The sequence below is a fragment of the Felis catus genome, chromosome D4 (genome assembly GCF_018350175.1).
Source record: "Felis catus isolate Fca126 chromosome D4, F.catus_Fca126_mat1.0, whole genome shotgun sequence".
Lineage (NCBI taxonomy): Eukaryota > Metazoa > Chordata > Mammalia > Carnivora > Felidae > Felis > Felis catus.
In genome coordinates this window covers 29,403,487-29,428,349 of record NC_058380.1, presented here as the reverse complement: position 1 = coordinate 29,428,349, position 24,863 = coordinate 29,403,487, and the positions used below count along the sequence as shown (strand labels likewise).

The following is a 24,863-nucleotide window of genomic DNA, read 5'->3' as shown; positions in this document are numbered from 1 at the left end:
ATTGCAGAATCTTTTGAAACTCTATTATGTGTATTTTTTTTTAACGTTTATTTATTTTTGAGACAGAGACGGAGCATGAACAGGGGAGGGTCAGAGAGAGAGGAAGACACAGAATGTGAAACAAGCTCCAGGCTCTGAGCTGTCAGCACAGAGCCTGACATGGGGCTTGAACTCCTGGATCGCGAGATCATGACCTGAGCTGAAGTCAGACGCTTAACCGACTGAGCCACCCAGGCGCCCCAATTACGTGTATTTTTGTATTCACTGTATTCTACTCAGTCAGAGGCAGTTTCTCCACCCTTTGAACTGTCTAAAATGTCAACTTCCCCACACTTGCCTCATTGTCAGCTGAAATTGCACCCTTCCCTGAGGGCTCTGAGACCCCTGTCTTTTCCCACCCATGCTCTACTACCCCTATATTTTCCTTCCCATCTCTTTTAAGACTTTTCTCCCTATCCATCATCTCCTTTTCTCTTGGCCTATTATAAACTTTTCTTTCCCCATCCTAAAAAGAATAAAGCGAAAACCTTTTCTTTGATCATGTCATCCTACTTCCTACTTCCTTCTTTTCCTTCACAGTCAAGCTTCTTGAAAGAACAGTCTACACTCACTCACTGCTGTCTCCATTTCCTCAGTAATTGTTCCTCAGTTTCCAGAAATGACTTCTGCTCCCACCATCATGTTGAAGATTTGTGAACAAAGATCAACAGCAACTCTGTGTTACTAAACCTCCTGGGACAAGTCCGGTAGTAACTGTTCAGGCCTTACCTTGTTTGCCTTCTCTGCAGCAACAAAGAGCTTAGTACTTGCCCTACACGGGCCCTCCTCCCTCGGTTTCACGAACACCACTCTTCCTTTCTCCAGCAGCTCCTTCTAAGTCAGTCCTTCTGAGGGCTCATCTTCCTCTGGCCATCACACAAAACATGTTTGTCAGGACTGATTCTCTGTCCTTGCAGATCTTCAACTGTGTAAAACATCCCACCTCTACACACACAACATACCACAAAAGCCTATCCCCATGCCATTTTAAAAACTTAGGCTGACATTCTCTCCATGTCCTTGCCCTGGAAGAATGACCTTAACCATTACCAAAGCAAAAGCTCTAATTCTAAGACCAAAAGGGATATTAAGAGAGGCCTCTGCAAAAGACAAAGAATAGGGAGAGATTTATGTCTCTGGATCCCTCTACCCTCTATGTGTTACTTATGATCCTAACTCCATATTCTCCCCCAGGCCTGCTAGTGACACCTGATTGCACCACACACTACTGCCTTGGCAACAAATGGAGAATCAATTGTACCACACCCGAACTGACCAATTATTATCTGACCAAGGACCACTTTAAGCAACAGACTGGCAAACTGGCAAAACTGCACAATCAGCTATTTTCAAAAACTGGGTTGGAATTTTCAGTTTAACTCATTTACCTCAGTGGTTTTGATGACAATGAGGAGGACTGGTACAGGACACAGGGTAATATTAAATGCCCAAAGATGATAAACTACCCACTAGATTTCAATCATGGGAAGAAGGAGAAGGTGAGATCAAAACAGTGGTCTACAATGAATCACTTCCAATCATTCACCATTATCATTATTAGCATGTCACTGGTGGTAAGTTGGGCCAAGATTCCTCCTTCTTGGAACTAGACTTGGCAAGAGAATAAGACAGACTGATGACAGACAGACAAGGATGAGAAGGAAAAATCTCCTGAGCTTCAGGAAGGAGTGAAGAAGCAAATCTCAAAAGTAACCCTATAGCCTGGCCTTTGATTTTTTTTGTTAAATGTAAATGCCTTAAGAAAGGGCGTCCCATACTTTTAAACATTAATGTGAATGTCTTAGAAGGGACTTTCTGACAGTGAGTAAAGATGGCGGGGTACCCTACCCAGTAATGGGAAAGGCAGAACAGACCAACGTGCCACTGGTGGGTGAAATGAGAAGGTGTCAAAGACAAATTCTGCCTATAGCCAACCTGGGCAATTTCGAAATATTCAGCCTGCCATTTCTGAAATATTCAGTGATAAGGATGGAGTGCAAGACCAATAAGGCATGGTCTACACTACTTGATCATTCTGTGACTATTACTATGATTCTGAATCCACTTTTCAAAATTTTGTTTTAAACACTATCTTTCTAGAAAGTCATTTTGTTTACTGGAAATGCAAGCTTACTTAAATTTATATAAACACAAAAAATATGGTTTACTCATTATGTTCCACCGTAAGATTAGATACAAGACAACTCATCCTATATGAGTTAAGAATTTAATGAATGGTAATTACTTAACTATTTTGAGCTGCTACTAGGCATAAAGTCAAACCTTTCCAAAAACGTGAACAGCTATTTATGAGTCACCTATGCCTCCTTCTTTCCATCTAATAAATGCCAGTATAACAGAATGATGAAGGAGGCTGACTCTGGAGGTAGACGGCCAAGGTCTGAATCCCCACTCTGCCATATACTAGCCCCGTGACCTTGAGAAGTTATTTAACCTGTCTGTTCTTTAGTTTTGGGATCTGAAAGATAGGAAAAAACCTAATATGACTACTGTGAATTTTTTTTAATGTTTATTTATTTTTGAGACAGAGACAGAGTGCAAACAGGGGAAGGGCACAGAGAGAAGGAGACACAGACTCTGAAGCAGGGTCCAGGGTCCGAGCTGTCAGTGCAGAGCCCAACATGGGGCTCATGCTCACAAACCGTGAGATCATAACCTGAGCCAAAGTCAGATGCTTAACCAACTAAGCCACCCAGGCTCCCCAGGGCTACTGTGAATTTTAAAATGGGTCAATATAGAGAAGGACTTGGATCTGTGCCTGGCACACTGTAAACATTCAAGCAATGTTAGATATTATCATTTCTAATAAAAAGCAGCTGATGGTTTCTCCAAAATTTCTCCACTAGGTAGAAATAATATCTCGTCAAGCCTAAATGTCAGCAAAACTGCTCATGAAAGCAAGGGAGTCAACAATGAGCATAAGTATCAATATCCTGGACAGGCTGTGCGCCATACAAACCTGAATGCTCCAAAATTGTTTATTTTATTGTACCACAAATATTAGAGTCAGAGGTTTTAAGACTTTGCTAAGCCAGTTCCTGCTGCATTCAAAATATGGAAATATAAGATGGTTTGGTCAGCTGTCAAGTCATGGGTTGTATAAACATTAGTTTACAACAAAAATTACTACAAAAGTGCTATGGTTCTTACTGGTTTATTAAATTATATTTGAGGTCTTTTATTTTTCTAGCTGCAAATAATAGGGACAAGAGTCTACTTGAGAACAAGAACCAAATTTAAATAAATTATAAATTTCAACATAACTTGGAAACCTCAGCTCACCTTCTTTCTACATGCAAGACCAAACACAGTACAGTTTATAATGTGAAATCCAAACACATCACTAACAAACTAGGTTCCAATCTCAACTCAACCACTATTAGCGTGTGGCCCAAAATATTTCATCTCTCTATGAAAGAAAGGGGTATTGATACTAATCTCATAGAACCAAAAGAGATTAAATGAGAAAAATGTTAACAGTAAATAGTAATTATTACCATTAATAAACAGGAAAATGTCATTTAGTCAATCACACACACACACACACGATTACAGTAAAAAAGAAAAAAATCTAAGCCAAGAAGTAAAAAAATAATTTTAAATTCTTTCTATATAGATTTTGATACCTGGAAGAATGTGAAGATCAATAAAATGTTATGTTGCCAAAGCAAAGAAGTATGGGTAGGAGTCACATACGTGAACTAAAGAAGATGAAGGAATCTGGAAAGAATTTATTTCTCATTCAATATCAAAGGTGAAATCTATAGCCAGTAGGATGTTATGATGGAATAACTTGTCACAAAAAGAAATGAAGGTTCAACATGAAGAGTAACTTTTGTTTGTTTTTATTTGTGTCAAAAGCAGAATTCTTCAGAATATTTGGCTTCTTTTCTTGCTTGAGAAGGAACTATCATTTTATTATGAGCATTTGTATTCCTCACTTGTGTCCACATTGCTTAATTCCTCCCTTAAGTCTCTCTAACAGCCCCATCCCACCCCATCCCATCCCATCTCATCCCCCCTCGTCAGTGCAAACAGTCTCCTGCTAAGATCTCAGTGGGACCTTCCAACAGTCAGAGGCTCTCTCTCTCTGTCTTCTGTTTCTGTTTACACATCCGAAGTTTACCCACCCAAACTTCAATAGGGAAACTACAACGTCTGCCTCTGCCAAAGGATAAAGGGAGCAAAGTGTTTTCCACACAGTTTTTTGTTTTTTGTTTTTTTCAACGTTTTATTTATTTTTGGGACAGAGAGAGACAGAGCATGAACGGGGGAGGGGCAGAGAGAGAGGGAGACACAGAATCGGAAGCAGGCTCCAGGCTCTGGGCCATCAGCCCAGAGCCTGACGCGGGGCTCGAACTCACGGACCGCGAGATCGTGACCTGGCTGAAGTCCGACGCCTAACCGACTGCGCCCCCCAGGCGCCCCCCACACAGTTTAAAAGAATTCCATTTGTCAAATCAATCCAATGATGCTAGATGAATAGAACACTTCCAACTCACTACCTTACCATTCACTATTTAATATGAAATTGCGTAATTTCCAAAATGGAAATCATTCAAATTTTCAAGGAGTTAAACTAGAATTTTTTTCTTTTTTGTTGACAACAAAAAACCAGGCAATTGTAAATAAGAGACACATATCTGCAATATGCTTTTTTTTTTTTCCTGAATAAGAATTTGTTTCTATTCCCCTTGTATAAAAATTCAAGACAGATATCCAAAATAAGGGTTTGGCATAGATTTTTTTCTACCATTGCCATATAGTAGTAAAATCAGTTTTTCCAGCTGATTAAGTTTCCCTCATTCACCCAAGTTCAATTCAAAATTTCTCTCAAGACCTCTGAAATTTTAATTCTCAGCTGAAAAGATTCATGTTCCAAATTCTTAATAATCTATATATTAGAAAAGGGATATCAAACAATATCAATGCTTAGCATTTAACATTAATAGATGGGATAAAGGGGCGCCTGGTGGCTCAGTCAGTTGAGCGTCCAACTCTGGCTCAGGTCATGATCTCATGGCCTGTGGGTTCAAGCCCCACATCGGGCCCTGTGCTGACAGCTTGGAACCTGGCGCCTGCTTCTGATTATGTGTCTCCCTCTCTCTCTGCCCCTCTACCACTCGTGCTCTGTCTCTCTCTCTCAAAAACTAAATAAACATAAAAAATAAATGGGATAAGAAATTATTTTTTTGAGAGAGATAAAGAGTGTACATAAGCATGCACGCAAGCAGGGGAGGGGAGGGGCAGAGAGAGAATCCTAAGTAGGCTCACACCCAGCACGGAGCCCAGCATGGGGCTTGAACCCATGACCATGGCAAATACAAGAGTCAGAGGCTTAACCGACTGAGCCACCCAGGCACCCCATTTCTTTTTCTCTAAAAACATTCTTGCTTTCTCTAAAACACAGACTAATACTCCAGCAAAAAAGTACAATTTGTAAAGTAGTGTTTTGTTTACAATTTCATTGTCCATGCTGATCATGTCTTCTTTACATAAGATAATTTGTCTTTACTAAGACCATATATAGAAGAAAATTCAACTTACTATGGCTAGGGTAATTTTGTTCCAGAAGTATTTTATCTGCCCACGTACTTGAAAACCACTGGACCATTTCAAGGTGGTGACTTAATCTTAGCATGCACTGATCCAAACTCCACTGGCAAGTTGTACTTTCATGCAGGCATTTATGGTTTTGTGTTTTCCATAAATTTCCTTTTGCATGTTCTCATAATAGGTAATAGTTACAGTATTTAGCACATGGATTCAACGTGTTTAAGTCTGGTCCCTGATAGCTTGAATTACCAAGCTCTTGCCATGACATACATTTCTATGCTCTTCCACCCTGAGTACAGTTTGTTGAGTATTTACATCTCCTGCCTCCATCTGATTAGTCCTATAACTTTTCATTCTTTTTCTTATTTCCTGTTGTACTTCTCTTCACTGTTCTCTGTTCATCTAAAAGTTTTATTTCAACCTATGGTTTCTCCTTTTATATGTCTCCTAAAGTTTCTCGCAGGTACTTCAGCTCTTCTTTTTTTAAATTTCCTGAACCTTTAAAATATCTGGCGAGGTATATGCTCAGAAGCGTATGTAATTCTTACATATAGCATTATCTGTCTACTGACGGTGAAGTATACATAAATTAACAAGTAAGGTTTTCACATCATCACTATATATCTGCATATCCACTGGGTTAGGAGTGGGAACTGAAAAACTACCCAATGGAACCTTGAAGAAATACTCATGAGTATACTATAAAAACAGCACTCTACGGAAAGGCAGTTGTCTTTCAGAGGGGAATAATAATTTCATGCATTGACACCGATAAGTTAACTTAAAGCTTATGATCATGCTAAAATTCATAAATCATTCCTCTCTACAAAACTCATATAAACCCCCAATATTCATAAATTCTCTGTTCTTTCAAATTAAAAAAAATTTTTTTTCATTTTAACCTTAACTGTAGGATATTCCATATTTCAGAATGGAGCCTGAACATGCCTGAAGGTTAGGCCTGCTAAGACACTGCTCCCAGAAAACTAGTCTTCATGTGTATCCAGTCTTGCAGTAAACTCTGAAGAATGTCTGGGGATTGCTGTTCATCAGTTACTCCAACCGCCTGGGTGGGCAGGCATATTACTGGGTTCCAGAGCACTAACACTCAAGCAAGGGGTGGGGAGGATGGCCAAAAATGTATAAAACCTCATGAGAACAGCTGGGGGTGGGGGCAGCGCTTCTCATGCATGGTAGATCCACCATTTGGGAAACTCTGGGGGAACTGAGAAACCTACATATCTGTCTGGGATCAAGTATGCTCTATCTTGATCCACAGGTTTCCAAATCTTTCACCATTAAGGAAACTGAACATCTCCCAAGTATATCTTTGTGTCACCCAATACACACACTAATGCACAGATCCTGGAAGCTTAATTAATCCCTAGAAAGATAAATGACTTATTTTGGGTTCCCTCGAAGCAGATGTTGAGAAAAAGATTCCAGTAGAGGTCATTTATTTGGAAGGTGACAACTGTTAGGGAAGTAGAGAAGTGATGGAAGAAAAAGGGAGCTAATAAAGAAAGAGTTATGAAGCCAACACCAGGGTGGGTAACTTGGGCTCAGTCTAAGAGCATTCTGTGGGAAATGGTACCAAACACACTCCTTAGAAACAAAATATATAGTAAAACTGCAGAAAACTAAAGACAAAGAGGAAATGCTAAAAGCAGGAAGTTTCAATATTCTGGATGAAACTGGTGACCTACAATTCTATACACAGCAAAAATATTTTTTAAGGATAAAGATGCAATGAAGACATTATCAGGTAGATTTTTAAAGTGGGAAAGTTCATTCCTGCAAAGAAAATTCTGAGGAATGTTCTTTAGGTAGAAGGAAAATTACCCCAGGAGGAAGGCAGAAGATGTAACAAAGAAGAAAGCGATCATGTATACAATGTAGAAAACTGACAACAGCAATAGCACATAAGCTAGCAGGTGAATTGCTATAAAGTGTTTATATGGTCTGAGAGAAAAGGAAAGGTAAACTTTGGTAAATTACACGTGCATGCTGCAATTTCTAGGATAACCATGAAGGAGAACATAGCATAGGGGTGCCTGGGTGGTTCAGTTGATTGAGCACCCAACTTTGGCTCAGGTCATGATCTCACAGTTCGTGGGTTCAAGCTCCATGTGGGGCTCTGTGCTGACAGCCCAGAGCCTGGAGCCTGCTTCAGATGCTGTGTTTTCCTCTCTCTATGCCCCTACCCTGCTCTCACTCTTGTCTCTCAAAAATAAACTTTTAAAACATTAAAAATAAAAAAGAGAGTATATAATTTTGAAACTAAGAAATACACTGTGGAATGGCTTTTTAAAATCATCAAAAGACAAGAAAGGAAAGAAAATGAAATGTAGAATAGTTGGAGTTAAAAAAGGAAATAAAAAGCACGCTTAAATCCAATGGTATCACCAGTCATATTAAATACAAATAGACTAATGGAGAGGTGCTTGGGTGGCTCAGTCGGTTGGGCTCCCTCTTCAGCCCAGGTCATGATCTCACGGTTTGTGGGTTCATGCCCCATGTTGGGCTCTGTGCTGACAACTCAGAGCCTGAAGCCTGCTTCAGATTCTGTGACTTCCCCTTTCTCTGCCCCTCCCCTGCTCACACTCTGTCTCAATCTCTCTCAAAAATAAACATTTAAAACTATTAATAAAAAAATTAATTCAAAATGGATCAAAACCTTAATATAAGGACAAAAACTATAAAACTCTTAGAAGAAAACATAGGGGAAAAGCTGCATGACACTGGATTTGGCAAACAATTTTCTTAGCTCTAACATCAAATATACAGGTAACAAAACAAAAAGAAACTGGGCTTCATAGAAATTAAAAACGTTTGTGCATCAAAGGACACTATGTAGTGAAAAAACAAACAGAATGAGAAAAATATTTGGAAATAATGTATCTGATGAGTTAATAACCAGAATATATTTTTAAAAACTCCTATGACTCAAGCAACAACAATAAACAATTTAAAAATGGGTAAAGGTCTTGAATAGATATAACCCCAACAAGATATACAAGTGGCAAATAAGCACATGAAAAATGCTCAGCAACACTAATTAGAGAAATGAAAATCAAAACACAACGAAATACTACTGCACACCCATTAGGATGGCTACCATCAAAACAAGTAAAACAAAAAATAACAAGTGCTGGCAGTTTTACAGAAATTGGAACCTGTAGGCACCGCTGGAGGTAATGTAAAATGGTGCAGCCACTGTGGAAACTGGAAATACCTCTGAATGTATATCCAAAAGAACTGACAGCAGGGACTGAAACATGTACACCCATGCTCACAGCAGCATTATTCACAAAACCCAAAAGGTGGAAACAATACAAATGTCCATCAACGAATGAACTGACACACATAGTGAACACACACACACGCGAAAATTATTCAGTTTTAAAAAGATATGAAATTCTGATTCATGCTACCACAGGGATGGACCTTGAAGATAAGATATGCTAAGTGAAATAAACCAGACACAAAAGGACAAGTATATTTTGATTCCACTTCTTAGAGGTAGCTAGAATAGTCAAATTCATACAGTAGAATGGTGGTTGCCAGGGGCTGGGCAGGGGGATGAGGTAAAGAAGAGCTGTTATTTAATGGGTTCAGTTTCACTAGGGGAAGATGAAAGTTTCTGAAAATGGATGGTAGTGATGGTTATATAGCAATGCGAGTGTACCTAATACCACTGAAAGGTACACTTAAAAATGATTAAAATGGTAACTTCTGTGTTTATGTATATTTTATAATAATATTTTAAAATTAATCAGTTAGGTATCCATCTCAAGAAGGTTTTTTTTTAATTGTTTTTTCAGGGGCACCTGGGTGACTCAGTTGGTTAGCCTATGACTTCAGTTCAGGTCATGATCTCAAGGTTCGTTTGTTTGGGGCCCGCCTCGGGCTCGATCTGAACCAGAGCCTAGAGCTTGCTTCAGATTCTGTGTCTCCCTCTCTCTCTGACCCTCTCCTGCTCACACTCTCTCCCTATCTCAAAATTAAATAAACATTAAAAAAAAAAGCCAAGTCATATAAAATTCTGCCATTAAAATCAACTCAATGTTACATAACATCATTACTGCAGAAGCATGGAGCATCCATTTACTGAACAAAGAGGTATCAAAGTGATTCTAAATGATGAATGACAGTGCTTTATATTACTATTCATGCTTTATGGCTGCACCCAAGATGAAACATCCAAAAGAGCATGTTATAAACTCTTAATTTTATTTTTTTAAATTTACATCCAAATTAGTTAGCATCTAGTGCAACAATGATTTCAGGAGTAGATTCCTTAATGCTCCTCACCCATTTACCCATCCCCCGCTCCCAAAACCCCTCCATTAACCCTCAGTTTGTTCTCCATGTTTATGAGTCTCTTCTGTTTTGTCCCCTTCCCTGTTTTTATATTATTTTGTTTCCCTTCCTTAGGTTCATCTGTTTTGTCTCTTAAAGTCCTCATATGAGTGAATTCATATGGTTTTTGTCTTTCTCTGACTACTTTCCTTAGCATAATACCCTCCAGTTCCATCCACGCAGTTGCAAATGGCAAGATTTCATTCTTTTTGATTGCCCAGTAATACTCCATTGTATATATATACCACATTTTCTTTGTCCATTCATCCATCGATGGACATTTGGGCTCTTTCCATACTTTGGCTATTGTTGATAGTGCTGCTATAAACATGGCGGTGCATGTGTCCCTTCAAAACAGCACACCTGTATCCCTTGAATAGATGCCTAGTAGTGCAATTGCTGGGTTCTAGGGTACTTCTATTTTTAGTTTTTTTAAGGAACCTCCATACTGTTTTCCAGAGTGGCTGCACCAGCTTGCATTCCCACCAACAATGCAAAAGAGATCCTCTTTCTCCGCATCCTCGCCAACATCTGTTGTTGCCTGAGTTGTTCATGTTAGCCATTTTGACAGGTATAAGGTGGTGTCTCATTGTGGTTTTGATTTGTACTTCCTTGATGATGACTGATGTGGAGCATTTTCTCATGTGGAGAAGTGTCTGCTCATGTCTTTTGCCCATTTCTTCACTGGATTATTTGTTTTCTGGGTGTTGAGTTGATAAGTTCTTGGCAGATTTTGGATACTAACCCTTTATCTGATATGTCATTTGCAAATATCTTCTCCCATTCTGTCGGTTGCCTTTTAGTTTTGCTGATTGTTTGCTTCGCTGTGCAGAAGCGTTTTATTTTGATGAGGTCCCAGTAGTTTATTTTTGCTCTTGTTTCCCTTGCCTCCGGAGACGTGTTGAGTAAGAAGTTGCTGCGGCCAAGATCAAAGAGGTTTTTGCCTGCTTTCTCCTCGAGGATTTTAATGGCTTCTTGTCGTACACTTAGGTCTTTCATCCATTTTGAGTTTATTTTTGTGTATGGTGTAAGAAAGAGGTCCAGGATCATTCTTCTGCATGTCGCTGTCCAGTTTTTCCAGCACCACTTGCTGAAGAGACTGTCTTTATTCCATTGGATATTCTTTCCTGCTTTGTCAAAGATTAGTTGGCCATAAGTTTTGGGTCCATTTCTGGGTTCTCTATTCTGTTCCATTGATCTGAGTGTCTGTTCTTGTGCCAGTACCATACTGTCTTGATGATTACAGCTTTGCAGTATAGCTTGAAGTCTGGGGTTGTGATGCCTCCTGCTTTGGTTTTCTTTGTCAAGATTGCTTTGGCTATTTGGGGTCTTTCCTGACTCCATATCAATTTTAGGATTATTTGTTCTAGCTCTGTGAAGAATGCTGGTGTTATTTTGATAGGGATTGCACTGAATATGTAGATTGCTTTGGGTAGTATCAACATTTTAACAATATTCGTTCTTCCTATCCAGGAGCATGGAATCTTTTTTCCAATTTTTTGTGTCTTCTTCAATTTCTTTCATAAGCTTTCTGTAGCTTTCAGTGTATAGATTTTTCACCTCTTTGGTTAGATTTGGTTATATTCCTAGGTTATATTATGGTTTTTGGTGCAATTGTAAGTGGGATCGATTCCTTGATTTCTCTTTCTGTGGCTTCATTCCTGGTGTATAGGAATGCAACTGATTTCCGTGCATTGATTTTATATCCTGCAACTTTGCTGAATTCATGAATCAGTTCTAGCAGTTTTTTGGTGGAATCTTTTAGGTTTTCCATATAGAGTATCATGTCATCTGCGAAGAGTGAAAGTTTGACCTCCTCCTGGCCAGTATGGATGCCTTTTATTTCTTTGTGTTGTCTGATTGCAGAGGCTAAGACTTCCAATACTATGTTGAATAACAGTGGCGAGAGTGGACATCCCTGTCTTGTTCCTGACCTTAGGGGGAAAGCTCTCAGTTTTTCCCCATTGAGGATGATATTAGCATTGGGTCGTTCATATATGGCTTTTATGATCCCGAGGTATGATCCTTCTATCCCTACCTTCTTGAAGGTTTTTATCAAGAAAGGCTGCTGTATTTTGTCAAATGCTTTCTCTGCATCTATTGAGAGGATCATATGGTTCTTGTCCTTTCTTTTATTGATGTGATGAATCACATTAATTGTTTTGCACATATTGAATGAGCCCTGCATCTCAGGTATAAATCCCACTTGGTCGTGGTGAATAATTTTTTTTAATGTGTTGTTGGATCCAGTTGTCTAATATCTTGTTGAGGATTTTTGCGTCCATGTTCATCAGGGAAATTGGTCTATAGATCTCCTTTTTAGTGGGGTCTCCGTTTGGTTTTGGAGTCAAGGTAATGCTGGCTTCATAGAAAGAGTTTGGAAGTTTTCCTTCCATTTCTATTTTTTGGAACAGTTTCAAGAGGATAGGTGTTAACTCTTCCTTAAATGTTTAGTAGAATTCCCCTGGAAAGCCATCTGGCCCTGGACTCTTGTTTTATGGCAGATTTTTGATTACTAATTCGATTTTCTTACTGGTTATGGGTCAAATTTTCTATTTCTTCCTGTTTCAGTTTTGGTAATGTATATGTTGCTTCTATTTCTGTTTCTTCTATTTCTATTCTTCCTGTTTCAGTTTTGGTAATGTATATTTTGCTAGGAATTTGTCCATTTCTTCCAGATTGCCCATTTTATTGGCATATAATTGCTCATAATATTCTCTTATTATTGTTTTTATTTCTGCTGTGTTGGTTGTGATCTCTCCTCTTTCATTCTTAATTTTATTTATTTGGGTCCTTTCCTTTTTCGTTTTGACCAAACTGGCTAGTGGTTTATCAATTTTGTTAATTCTTTCAAAGAACCAGCTTCTGGTTTCATTGATCTGTTCTACTGTTTTGTTTTTTTTTTTTTTTTGGTTTTGATAGCATTAATTTCTGCTCTAATCTTTATCATTTCCTGTCTTCTGCTGGTTTTGGGTTGTATTTGCTATTCTTTTTCCAGCTCCTTAAGGCGTAAGGTTAGGTTGTGTATCTGAGATCTTTCTTCCTTTAGGAAGGCCTGGATTGCTATATACTTTCCTCTTATGACCGCCTTTGCTGCATCCCAGAGGTTTTGTGTTGTGGTGTTATCATTTTCATTGGCTTCCATATGTTTTTTAATTTCCTCTTTAACTTCTTGGTTAGCCCATTCATTCTTTAGTAGGATGTTCTTCAGTCTCCAAGTATTTGTTACCTTTCCAAATTTTTTCTTGTGGGTGATTTTGAGTTTCATAGCATTGTGGTCTGAAAATATGCACGGTATGATCTCAATCTTTTTGTACTTAGGGCTGATTTGTGTCCCAGTATATGGTCTATTCTAGAGAACGTTCCGTGTGCACTGGAGAAGAATGTATATTCTGGTGCTTTAGGATGAAATGTTCTGAATATATCTGTTAAGTCCATCTGGTCCAGTGTCATTCAAAGCCATTGTTTCCTTGTTGATTTTTTTATTAGATGATCTGTCCATTGCTGAGTGGGGTGTTGAAGTCTCCTACTATTATGGTATTACTGTCGATGAGTTTCTTTATGTTTGTGATTAATTGATTTATATATTTTGGTGCCTCCACATTTGGCTCATAAGTGTTTACAATTGTTAGGTCTTCTTGGTGGATAGACCCCTTGATAATGATATAATTCCCTTCTCCATCTCTTGATACAGTCTTTATTTTAAAGTCTAGATTGTCTGATATAAGTATGGCTACTCTGGCTTTCTTTTGTTGACCATTGGCATGATACATGGTTCTCCATCCCCTTATTTTCAATCTGAAGGTGTCTTTAGGTCTAAAATGGGTCTCTTATAAACAGCTTATAGATGGATCTTTTTTCTTATCTATTCTGTTACCCTATGTCTTTTGATTGGAGCATTGAGTCCATTGACATTTAGAGTGAGTACTGAGAGATATGAATTTATTGCCATTATGATGCTTGTAGAGTTGGAGTTTCTGGTGGTGTTCTCTGGTCCTTTCTAATCTTTGTTGCTTTTGGTGTGTGTGTATATATATGTATATATACATATATAGGGCTGGTTTAGTGGTCACAAACTCCTTTAATTTTTGTTTGGAAAACTTTTTCTCTCTCCTATTTTGAATGACAGCCTTGCTGGATAAATAATTCTTGGCTGCATATTTTTCTGATTCAGCACATTGAACATATCCTGCCACTCCTTCCTGGCCTGCCAAGTTTCTGTGGATAGGTCTGCTGTAAACCTGATATGTCTTCCCTTGTAGGTTAGGAACTTACTTTCCCTTGCTGCTTTCATGATTCTCTCCTTGCCTGAGTAGTTTGTGAATTTGACTATGATATGCCTTGTTGATCGTCAGTTTTTGTTGAATCTAACGGAGTCCTCTGTGCTTCCCGGATTTTGATGTCTGTGTCTTTCCACAAGTGAGGAAAGTTTTCCACTATGATTTGCTTACATAACTCTTCTACACCTATTTCTCTCTCTTCCTCTCCTGGGACCCCTATAATTCTGATGTTGTTCCTTTTTAATGAGTCACTGATTTCTCTCATTCTTAAATCGTGCTCTTTTGCCTTAATCCTCCTCTTTTTTTATGCTTTATTATTCTCCATAAGTTTGTCCTCGATATCACTGATTCTCTGTTCTGCCTCATCCATCCTTACTGCTGCAGCATCCATTGGAAATTGCAGCTCAGTTACAGCATTTTTTATTTCATCCTGACTAGCTTTTACTTCTTTTATCTCTGCAGAAAGGGGTTCTAATCTATTTTGGGGGCGCCTGGGTGGCTCAGTCGGTTAAGCAGCCGACTTCGGCTCAGGTCATGATCTCTCGGTCCATGAGTTTGAGCCCTGTGTTGGGCTCTGTGCTGACAGCTCAGAGACTGGAGCCTGTTTCAGATTCTGTGTCTCCCTCTCTCTGACCCTCCCCTGTTCATGCTCTGTCTCTCCCTGTCTCAAAAATAAATAAAATGTTAAAAAATATATATTTTGGACTCCAGCTAGTATTCTTTTTTTTTAAATTTTTTTAATGTTTATTTTTTTCTGAGACAGAGAGAGACAGAGCATGAGTGGGGTAGAGGCAGAGAGAGAGGGAGACACAGAATCAGAAGCAGGCTTCAGGCTCTGAGCTGTCAGCACAGAGCCCGATGCGGGGCTCGAACTCAAACCGTGAGATCATGAACTGAGCTGAAGTTGGTTGCTCAACCGACTGAGCCACCCAGGTGCCCCCCTTTTTTTTTTTAATTTTTTTAATGTTTATTTCTGAGACAGAGACAGAGCACGAGTGGGGGAGGGGCAGAGAGAGAGGGAGACACAGAATAAGTAGCAGGCTAGACTCTACCTAGTATTCTTATCATGGTTCTAAATTCTGGTTCAGACATCTTGCTTGTATCTGTGTTGGTTAAGTCCTTGGCTGTCGTTTCTTCCTGCTCTTTCTTTTGGGATGAATTCCTTCGTTTTGTCATTTTGAAGGGAGAAAGGAATTAATGAGGTAGAAAAATTAAAATTAAAAAAATATTAAAATTAAAAAATTAAAAACAATCACACACAAAATTGAATAAATGATGCTAGATCCTAGGTGTGTTTTTGTCTGGGTGTTGAAGGTTGCTTGATAGATTAGAGGAAAAAGGGGGGGGGGAGAAAAAGGGAAATTGTTTGAAAATTTGAAAAAAAATACTGAAGTAGACTAAAATGAAATGATGGAAGTAAAATAGAATTTGAAAAAAGTTACACAAAAGTAAAAAGTATAGTAGAAAAGATAAAGAAAATATTTTTAATAAAAATTGAAAATAAAAATGAGTTTTTCTTTCTTTACTTAAGAAAAAAGAAACAAAAAAGAGAAAAAGAAAGAAAGAAAGAAAGAACGAAAAAATAGAATAGTTGGACCAACTAACATTCTGAAATACGACTGAAATTACTTCGATTTCCCCCAGAAGTCAAATTATTAAGTGCTTCATAGTCTATAAACTAAGCAGGCCGTGAGACTTGTGTTCTTGAAGAGCGAGGTTGACACAGTTGGGCAGGTTTTAGTGTAACGGCTCCGTTCTCCACCAGATGGCGCTGCTACCCTACTGGGGTGGATTGTTGTGGCACTTGTAGGTGCCTATGTGCATGCGCAGGAATGGTGAAAATGGCGTCACCCAGCTACCCAGTCTGTAGTAATGGAACTCTGTTGTCCCCTATCAGCAATTGCACACCCGTCCTTCATCTTTGGCTTCTGCCCACTCCCCACTTCCACACTGTCTGTGACCATGCCCCAGGCAGCACCCCCTTCCCAAGTTTTGTCTCAGATGCAGCTGCCTTCCCTTGCCCCCCACTTCTGAGGGACTGTGGCTTTGACCCACTCTGCCCCTCACTGAGCAATGGACAGGTGCCAGCTGCACCCAAAAATGCTTGTGGGACCGCACTGCTGCGGGTGCCCAGAGACTGCGGCCAGGTGCTAGCCCGCCCCAGAAAAAGTTCATGAGATAGTGTAGTAGCAGGCCTCAGGGATTATGGAAGATCACAGCACACATCTGGCACCAGGCTTTACCCCCAACGACCTTGTTCCAGCACCAGTGACTGTGGCTGTTCTTTGGGGTCTGCTGGGCCCAGGTGGCCTCAAAGCCTCTACCAAATGTCCTTCCAACAGTGGAACCACTTCTCCCCGTGTGGCCCGAGAACCTCCCGGACCCCACTCTGCTCCTGGGGATTCGCCCTTCCCACCAGAGCACCAGGAGGTATAGAGCTGAGAAGATTCCAGACTCTGTGCTCCCCCTGTTTACAGTCTTAATGGAAGTTAAACCCTCTGCTTTCTCCTTTCTCCCTTTTTAGTTTAGTCCCTGTGGCTGTTTCCACTTTTCCACTTTGGCCACGCTCTGCTCCTGGGGATTCGCCCTTCCCACCAGAGCACCAGGAGGTATAGAGCTGAGAAGATTCCAGACTCTGTGCTCCCCCTGTTTACAGTCTTAATGGAAGTTAAACCCTCTGCTTTCTCCTTTCTCCCTTTTTAGTTTAGTCCCTGTGGCTGTTTCCACTTTTCCACTTCGGCCACGCTCTGCTCCTGGGGATTCGCCCTTCCCACCAGAGCACCAGGAGGTATAGAGCTGAGGAGATTCCAGACTCTGTGCTCCCCCTGTTTACAGTCTTAATGGAAGTTAAACCCTCTGCTTTCTCCTTTCTCCCTTTTTAGTTTAGTCCCTGTGGCTGTTTCCACTTTTCCACTTCGGCCACGCTCTGCTCCTGGGGATTCGCCCTTCCCACCAGAGCACCAGGAGGTATAGAGCTGAGGAGATTCCAGACTTTGTGCTCCCCCTGTTTACAGTCTTAATGGAAGTTAAACCCTCTGCTTTCTCCTTTCTCCCTTTTTAGTTTAGTCCCTGTGGCTGTTTCCACTTTTCCACTTTCTTTGCAGCTGCTTTTGGCAGGGGGGTGCTTTTCCTGAACTCTCTCCCCATCTTTGTCCTCTGTCCACAAGCAAAACATCTCCCTGTCCTCAGTGACTTCTCTTTCCCCAAGTTCACCTCTCCAAGCTGTGTACCTGCTGAATTCTGTGGTTCAGGTTGTGCAGATTGTTGTGTTAATCTTCAGATCAGTTTTCTAGGTGTTCAGGATGGTTTAGTGTTGGTCTGGTTGTATTTCATGGACGCGCGACACACAAAATACTTCCATGTTGTTCCACCATCTTAGCTCCTCCTCCCCTCATTGTTTTTAATATAGGCATTTACAGCTATAAATATTCCTCTGAATTCTGCTTTAGCTGCATCCCATAGATTTTGGTATATTGTGTCTTCATTTTCATTATCTCAAATCATTTTCTAATTTCCCTTTTGATTTTTTTGACCCATTGGTTATTTACCATTGTGTTAATTTCCACGTATTTTTGATTACTCCAAATTTTTCCTGCTACTGATTTCTTATTTCTTTGTGGTCACAGAACATTCTTTATATTACCTATCCATTTATAAATATATTAAGGTGTGTGTGTGTGTGTGTGTGTGTGTGTGTGTGTGTGTGTGTGTGTGTCTTTTGTTAGCGAGGTATATTCCCTAGCATGTGGTCTGTCCTGGAGAATGTTCCATGTGACCTTCAGAAGTATATATCCTTTGGGTGGGTGAAGTGCTCTATAATTGGCTCTTAGTCTAGTTGGTTTATAGTGTTATTTTAGTGTTTCCTTAATGATCTTCTGTCTAGTTATTCTATGTATTACTGAATGTGAAGCTTTGAAGTCTTCAACTATTAACGTTAAAGTATCTATTTCTCCCTTCATATCTGTCAGTTTTTGCTTTATGAGCTTTGGTGCTCTGTTAGCTGCACATGTTTATACTTGTTATATATTTCTCATGAATTGATACGTTAATCATTATAAATATCTTTTTTTATCTCTTAACATTTTTAAATTTTAAAGTCTGTTTTGTAGGGTGCCTGTCTGGCTTAGTTGTTAGCACATGCAACTCTTGATCTCAGGATTGTAAGTTTGAGCCCCACAGTGGATGCATAGATTACTTAAAAAATAGAATCTTAAAAAAAAAGTCTATTTTCTTTAATATCAGTGTGGTCATGCCACCTTTCTTGTTTTTGCATGTTTTCATGATACATCTTTTCCATTTTTTTTTTTTACTCCCAATCTACTTGTATTTTGCATCTATAAAGTATATCTTCTGTAGGCTGCATATAGATTTTTTATGTGTTTTTGTACAGTCTGATAATCTCAGACTTTTGGTTGGATTGTTTATTCCATCACATTCAGTGATGTTACCCATATATAGTTGACCTTGAATTACAATGAGTCCACTTATAGGTGTGTTTTTTATAAATACAGTACAATACTGTAAATGTATTTTCTCTTATGATTTTTAATAACCTTTTTTCTTGCTTTATTATAAGAATACAGTATATAACACATACAGCGTATAAAATATGTGTTAATCAACTGTTTATGCTATCTATAAGGCCTCTGGTCAATGGTAGTTTTTGGGGAGTCAGAAGTTATATGCAGATTTTCAACTGCATGTGTTATCCCTTCTCCCCCTATGTTGTTCATGGGTCAACCATAGTTGGATTTATTTTTGACACATTTACTTTGTATTCTCTGTATGTCTCTTGTCCTTTTTATTTGTCCTTTATTGCATTTTTTTTACCTTAAGTGAATATTTTTAAATATAGCCTTTTAACTTTTTTAAATGGTGTTTTCACTATACTTTTTGAGTATTTTTATTAGTGGTTTTCTAGGGCTTACCATATATATCTTATCAAAATCAGCTTCCAATTTATACCAGATTAATTCCTATTCAGCAGTATATAGACGCATTATTCCTATATAGCGCTGTTCCCTTCTCCTCCAACACAAAAAGTTATACACATTGCGTCTTTTAATGTTATAAACCCAAAAATGTATTGTTATAGATACTACTTTACCATATGTAGTAATTTCTTTGGCCTCATACAACTGTGTTCCTATATACCTCATTTGCACTGGTATTGGCAAATATATCACATATATCTTATTTTTGTATGTTACTGGCCTAATGACATGTACGTAGTGTTTCATACAGTTGATACTTATGTCAATTATGATATCCAGGAAGAATATGCATTTATAATGACTTTTACTGGTGTTCTTGTTTTATTATGTGGATTCATATTACCTTCTGTGGTTACTTGCTTTCAGTCTTAAGAACTTACTTTCATATTTTTTGTAAGGTACGTCTTTTAGGAGCAAGTTATCTCAGTTTTTGTTTATCTAGGAAAGTCTTTTTTTCATATAAAGTTTTGAAAGATAATTTGGCTGGATATGAAATTTTTGGTTGACAGATTTTCCTTCGAATATTTTGAATGTGTTATCCCATTCTCTTTTGACTTGTATCATTTCTGCTGAGAAGTCTGTTGTTAATCTTACTGGGGTTCCCTTGTAAGTAATGGGTTATATTTCTCTTGCTCCTTTTAAGATTTTTTTCTTGCCCTTGACTTTCATCGTTTTTATTATGACATGTCCATTTGTAGATCTCTTTGCATTTATAATGCTTGGAGTTTGTTGATCTTCTTGGATTTTTTTTTTCAGTACATTTGATAAGGTTTAACCATTTCTTTGAATGATTTTTTTTTTCCTCTTCTATCCGCTCCTTATGGTACTCATTACAAGTATGTTGGTGCACTTAATGATGTCATACATTCTTCTGAGGCTTTCTTCATCTTTCTTCATTCTTTTTACTGTTATATCTCTCTTGATTTCTATATCTTGAAATTTGCTTATTCTTCTGTCAATTCAAATCTATTGAAGCACTCTAATGAGATTTTTTTGTTTTTTTCTGTTACTGTATTTTTCAACCCCACAATTTCCATTTGGCTCTTTTTTGTAACTTCTATCTGTTTATTGATATAATTTATTTGATGCAATATTGTCATCATGCCTTCCGTCTTTAACTATTGTTTTCTGTAGTTTTGAGAATATGTTCATAATCATTGTTTTGAAATCTTTTTCTGATAAATCAACATCTTATTATTCTCACAAGCTGTTTCTGTTGCTTGCTTTTTTTCCCTGGGTATGGGTCATGCTTTCTTGTTTGTTTGCATGCCTCATAATTTTTTGGTGGGAAATTGGACATTTCCTGTAATATACTGTACCAGTCCTGGGCACTGGTTGTCCTTTACTGCTCCCTTTCAGGACTTGTTATGTTATTTGTTTGTTTATTTATTTATTAACTGGCTAGTCTATTTCACTTCCTACAGTGTTAAGTCTCTTATGTTGCTCCTCAGCCGCTTTGGATATGTCCATCGTTGCCCTGGGATGATAGTGATAATGGTAGGGCTTTCCTAAACTCTTTCTCTGACTTCACCCAGCTGTTGTGCTCCACTGATAGCTGGATAATTACCCTATTGTTTTTAATAATGCTTGGAGATATAAATTGCTCTATAAATGAATCCTGTCAAATTGTGTCTTCTTTGAAGGAATCATTTCTAAGGTCAGTGTTTGATATTTGTTCCAACCCCAGGAGGGCTTCTCAACTTATTTCCAGTTCTTTCCTGCAAACTAGCTGGCCTGCAGTTTAGCGTGTGTCTTGAATCTCCTCCCAGTTGCCTTTCACCACAGTCTTTTACTGTTTTGCAAACACACTTAGGCTTGAACTTCTCTACACTTTGTTGCAAATGAAATAAGTTCCTTTGGGTAGGGATTAGAAGCTATCTGTTATGGCCTGCTTCCCCCTTCTGGCAAAGTCTCTGAGCCAGGGCTCTGGAGCTGGGGTGGTGATAATGAAAAGCTTCTCTCTGAGTGACCTTCTTGCTCCAGGAAGTGAATGCTTAGTGTAGGTGCAGCAGCCTGAGGTCTAGTCAGCTGCCAGTCCTGGTGTGGAACCACGGGGGCAGGAGTGTTTAGGGCCTCATTATTTTCAGTGTGACACACTCAAGTTAGAGCTGTCATTTCACAAGTGGGGTCTGGGTGGAAGAAGGGAGCCTCCACCTAATAGTCATTCTCCTTTGGGACTTAGCCTCAGTAACAGGTGGCTGGCAGTAGTTCCCCTGAAAGAAAGCCCTTCTGGCTAGTAGCTGGAGGGAGAGGGAGCTGTTCTGGCTGTTGTAGTGTGGAGTGTCTTCTTGCTGAACTGAGAGGAGAGAGGAAGTGTTCTTGGTTCAAATATCACAGACTCTTTCTTATCAAATTTTCATTGATTTTCTTGAATAGATACATTTTTTTCCTTTGCTGTTTGTCCTTGGACCATTTCCAGAAACTTTAAATAGTTGTTGTTTTAACAGTTTTCATCAGTTTCAGGGGGAGCAGATCAGCAGAACTCCTCACACTGTCATGCTGGAAGTAGATCCTTTTTTCCATAGGTTTTTAACAAGTGTGAAGTGATAATGTGTTTAGGCTCAAAAAAGTTTGGGGAATGTTCTTTGATGTTCCCATAGTATCCTCTACTTACTCTTTTATAAAATACATTATATTATCATTTCTTGTGTAATATAGTTCTTCTGCTAGAGCAGAGTTTTAAAAAATTTTTCAATTATTTTCCATAAGAAATATACATATATCCTATCTTGAACACATACATATATGTATTATTTTTTTACAAAAGTTTCACCAAGCACACTTGCTGTTTCTATGGATGATATACTGTAGTATTTTCTATTCTGTCTTTTACTTCATTAAAAAAAATTGCTTGGTTGCTATTAATTGATCTCACAACTTGCAATTTAAAAAACACTCTCTAGACTAAGACTCCTTGAGGCAAAGGACTATGCTTGGGATTGAGATTTTATCACTAATTTCTGGCACAGTGCCTGGCACATGGTATGCACTTAACAAATGTTTCTTGAATGACCGTGTGAATGCTGGACTTCTCAGAGTTAAGTCATGGTGTACTGAGATGCCCTAAGAGAGGTTACAGCATAGAATTAGAACCCTCGCGTGACCCCCGAACCTCTTAACTAAGGAGTCCCTATAAATATCTCTCAGAAATGGTGCTTGGGAATTGTTTTAGCTGACTGAGAGTATGGTTTGGTAAATTTCTTTTTCCAATGCAAATAAAGGGTAAAACCCAGGAAAATACCATGTAAACATTTTGTACTTTCATTGGATCTTTTCTTCCCAGATACTTTAAAGGAGGAAATCTGTACTATATGGAAGGAAGCATAGAAACAAGAAAATGTAGACAAAATTATGTATGGACTAGTTTATTCTCAAAACTTAACTTTAGTTAACCAAATGTTACAATTATGCTTTTTTAGCTAGTGGACATTTGTCAAGATCTTTCCTCACAGTTAGTAGGCAAAGTAACTCATACTGTTTCTTGACTTAGTTATTTTTTTGAAATCCCCCCCAAGTGGATATAGTTAAACCTTTTGAAGATTGCCAGACCAAGTATAGTTCTTGGGGTATAACAAGGAATGAGCAGTAGAACTTTATTAAGACTTAGGCTATGTACATACATACATACATACATAATCAAGCTGTTATTTAAGATTACCTTGCCCCTAAATGAGTGGTCTTGAAGATGATGCAGGGTAGGGTAAGAGAAAGACCAGGTTCCCTGTGACAGAAAGAGAAGCATCTATTAGAGGAAAAGTTTAAAGAAAAGTCAGCTTGTGGAATTAATAATGCCGGAGGCCATATGGTACTGTTAGATTATCTCATAGTCTAAGTCAAGATGAGAACTTCTTTAAGAACAAACAAACAGAGCAACAAAAAAAACTTCATATGTTAGATGTGAGAGGAGATCTCCGCTCTGAAATTCTTAGTTGACATTGAAAATGCATATTACCTTGGGGGTAGAGTTAGGGGGAGAACCAATAAAAACTTTTGTATTTAATTTCCTGGTGGTTGAAGAGTTCACATTCTAGACTTGGAAGCAGATAATACCTCACAGTGCAACCTCTGTGAATTATCCTGTCTAGAGAAACCAAGCATCTGGCTGTATGAAATTGGAACTCAGAGAACTGATTAATTTTATTATATAGGGTGTGAGGGCTGTGGCTCCTGCCAGATGTAGTTGAGATCTTTCTCAGTCTCCTCTGATATTTCTGTTCTTTATGCCCACAGAGTTTAGAGTAGTTTTGAATTTTGTTGGTCCAGAGTAGCCCTGCCACCATGGCCTTTTTAAATACCCTTTTCTTACAGATGGGAGTGAGTGTGATGGGTTTAGGTTTACAACCAAATTAAGCAGGAAGTACAGAGTTCCTATATATCCTGTCCCCCTCACATGTATAACTTCCCCCACTATTGACATCCTGTACCAGAGTAGTACATTTGTTGCAATTGATGAATCTACATTGACACATCATAATTATCCAAAGTGCATCGTTTGCCTTAAGGTTCACTCTTGAGGTGGTAACTCTATAGGTTTAGATAAATGAATAATGACATGTACCTATCATTATAGAATACAGATTGGTTTCACTGTCCTAAATATCCTCTGTACTCTTCCTGTTCATCCTCCCTTCCCCTCCACCTCTGTGAGCCTTTTGCTTTTATTTTTAAAATTACTTATGGAACCAGTTCTGTTATAATTTCACTCCTGTGTTGAACTGTTGAACTATATGTACTTTGACCATAATGTAGTTCAAAGAGTTTCTCCTTAACTAAAGGACTGCTGATATCTTCCTTTTATTCCTTTCTCTCCATTCTTTCTCCAAATGGTAGCATGTCAGCATATATTGTATAAAAGAGATATGCTTTTATTTCCTGAGATTTCCTTGATGGTCTGCTAGTTAGAGGTACTTCTGGACAAGTGATAAAGTCTGATAATACAGCCCTAAGTAGCAAGGTTTTGCTCTAGGCCCATAGAGCTAGAAGAAAATTTAAAAATGGTTCCTGTTCTCTGTTTACAGGTTACAGTCACTTCTTGTACAGATCTCAAATACAGAAATGGTATGTTCTTCCTACATAGCCTTACCTAAAAGAGCTATATATTTCTTGGGTACCTTAATGTACATGCTTATCATTTCCTCCCTGCTGCACCCTTTTTTGAAGAATCTGCCCAGACTTTACTACCCATCGATCACCAATCTTTGCCAGATGAGCAAGTGATCTGGTGGAAACCAATCTAGAGATTCCATTGGCTGAATTGAGCCCACTAGATTCTCTTCCCTGAAAATGGGGACCTTGAGATACTGAGTTAATGAAATGATGATGAATCTTTGTGCTGAAAGATCACCTAGAGCTGTGACCAGGCTCCAAACTATACCATAAACTTACATAACTTAACAACATGTGCAAGCCAGGGGGATCAAAAGTCATGAGTCAGTAGAGGAAGGTCGTCTACACAGAGGAGCTGACAGTGGAGGACACATGTGGAGACCCATGAGCAATGGTGACAAGAGTTTCTAGTCCCAGTTTTCATTTGGTCCAGCTTAACTTTGTTTTCTTTCCTTGAGTATCCTTGAGATCTTTTGTTGTAGCATTTTCATAACATTTCCCTTCC

General features: G+C 38.7%; 1 protein-coding gene across 10 annotated transcripts in view; it reads left to right on the top strand.

Moving 5' to 3' along the window:
- FANCC (FA complementation group C) overlaps positions 1 to 24,863 on the top strand; it is a 265,345-nt gene that overhangs the window by 48,022 nt on the left and 192,460 nt on the right. For 5 of the 10 annotated variants that reach the window (XM_045043621.1, XM_045043627.1, XM_045043623.1 and 2 more), the window contains one exon: positions 3,677 to 3,814. The exons of 4 other annotated variants lie outside the window; for them this stretch is intronic. The gene's annotated coding sequence lies outside the window, so the exon portion shown is untranslated. Of the gene's footprint in view, positions 1 to 137; positions 1,539 to 3,676; positions 3,815 to 24,863 lie in introns of those variants that run through there. One more of the 10 variants, XM_045043626.1, reaches the window with a different exon arrangement.